Source organism: Egretta garzetta, unplaced genomic scaffold, assembly GCF_000687185.1.
Source record: "Egretta garzetta isolate BGI_Z169 unplaced genomic scaffold, ASM68718v1 scaffold324, whole genome shotgun sequence".
Lineage (NCBI taxonomy): Eukaryota > Metazoa > Chordata > Aves > Pelecaniformes > Ardeidae > Egretta > Egretta garzetta.
Genome location: NW_009259426.1, coordinates 336,506 through 338,864, shown reverse-complemented (window position 1 = coordinate 338,864; position 2,359 = coordinate 336,506).

The following is a 2,359-nucleotide window of genomic DNA, read 5'->3' as shown; positions in this document are numbered from 1 at the left end:
TGCTGTCCCACCTCTCCTGCCACATAACAGCCCCCCAGGAGCTGCCGTCCCACCTCTCCTGCCACATAACAGCCCCCAAGAGCTGCTGTCTCACCTCTCCTGCCACATAACAGCCCCCAGGAGCTGCCGTCCCACCTCTCCTGCCACATAACAGCCCCCGGTAACACACGTTTCTTGCTGAGGATTTGCTGCTACCAGGCAGAAAACCCCTCCCTGCCCTCAGCCGGTCGCTCAAGCTCTATGATGCTCTACGATGGCAAAGTGGCACCCAGCACCCATCCCAGCCCCAGCATCGGGTGCCCATTAGCAGTGCCCTGGAGCATCCTTGGGAGCAGCCAGGGAGCTCTCAGATGGAGGGGGGGGGTGGATAGGGGGAGTGGGACCCCGGGAATTCCCCAGCATGGGGGGGGTGTCCATCCCCACCCAAGCAGCCCCTCTGCAGCGCTGGCTCCTGAGTGCCACTGGGAGTCCCAGCCTTGTCACGTCCCATCGGAGCGGCATGTCCGGGAAGGTTACAAAAGGGGGATGAAGGGGACCCTGAAAGCCCCCAGCCACAGGAGCGACGGAGCTGCAGCTCCTCTCCCTCGCTGGGGAGAGCGGCAGGGAGGAGGCCCCAAGCCGGAGGAAGGTGCAGGGTTGGGGGCTTGGGGGTGCAAGAGGGGCTGGGTCCCTGCAGCCGCCTCCCCGGTGCCTCCCCCAGCCCCGGGTTTAGCAGCCGTGGGGTGAGGCCGCGTTCCCGGCTCCTTCCCACCCTCCTCCTCCTCCTCCTCCTCTCACTGCCGAGCCACGCATCAGCATGCAGCTCCCCGCTCCCTAATTACATGCTCCGAGAGCGGAACGCGCCAGCTCGCTGTCTCTCTGCCGACTACTAAAAAGGATGATTTGAAAAGCCCTGCACAATCTGCGCAGGGGTCAGAGCAAAGCTGGATGCCGTCAGGGGCTCTTCCACCCCCAGCTGCGCCGCATCCGCTCCCGCATCCCTCGCCGGGCTCCAGAGCAAGCGGGGGGGCAGGCAGCCCCAGCACCATGAACCCCGCCATCCACGAACCCCACTAAGGAAGGCGAGAGGAGGAAAACCCACCCCAGACACACGTGTAGCTGTCCCCACGCCAGCCGCCTTCCCCTCCAGATATCCCAGCCCGGAGCGGGCAGAGACCACTTGATAAGGGAACGATGGGGATATGGGGGGTCCTTTGGGAAGGGACCCTAAACCACCCACGTTCATGCTTCCCTGGCTCTATGCATGAGGACAGGGTGTTAATCCTTCCCCCCTGGCCTCATCCCAAAGGAATAATTACATCCTGCCACCCAAAATCCCCCCATCAAGTTGTTGCTCTTCCTCCCGTGCAGGGATGCTGGAGCGGTGGTACCCACCCAGGGCTGTCCCGCTGCCGGTGCCGGCAGCAGCACATCCCTGGGAAGTGCTTCCCGGGGCTGCTTCCAAGTAGGTCACTGGGGTGGGAGAGCCGGTGGCCGGCGCCTGCCCATGGTCCCTGTCTCGGCACTGCCCCAGCCCAGCCAAGCAGGGTGCCCCTCTGGGACACGTCCCCCGCGCAGGGACCGTCCCATCGCTTACCCGTGGGCGCAGGGCAGCTTCCACGGCGGCCGGCAAACTGCTTCGGCGGGACGGGGGAGGCAGCCCCCAGGCCTCCAGGAGCTGAAGGCGGCTCCTTGGCCGGGCGCAGGGCTCCCACCACAGCCAAAATCCCACGGTAAATCCTGGCAAGCCCCTCTCCAAGCAGCGGGGGGTTAAGGGAGCGTGGCTCTCTTTGCCGATTCATCCATCCGTCTTCCTTACTCAGCCATCCATCTTCCTTACCTGCCAGCAGAGGTGTCACCCGTGCCCGGGCCACAGCCTCCTAGCAGGATGCGGCCAGCGCCTCCTTCCCAGGAGAGCAGCGGCGCCAGAGGCACCGGAGCCCGATTCTGCTTTGGGTGATGCTCCTCAGGACCGGTGCTTTGCAGCCTGAGTAGCAGCTCTCCATCAGCTCCCTGCTCCTTCCCTGGGCGCCGGGGGGCGGGAGAGGCCCCCAAAAACCTGCCCGGTGCTGCAGCTGCTGCCCCACGAGAGCCACGCCAGGTCAGAACGGCCGCCGGGTCGGCAGCACGGTCCGCTCGGATCCCCCCGCCAGCAGCTTGGCAGGGCTTTATCATAAAGAGGATCTTTCAAACACAGTTTATTACTGCAGTTTCATAAATCTTCATGAGGCAGCGAGGCTCACACGGGCCGGGAAAGCAGCGGCAGTTAGCGGAGCATGAAAAATAGTCCAAGAAAGCAATTGTACAAAAAGGGGCGAGGGGAGGGGAAGGAGAGAGTACATTTGGGGAGAAAGGGAGGCGAATGAATAGAAGCCCCTCG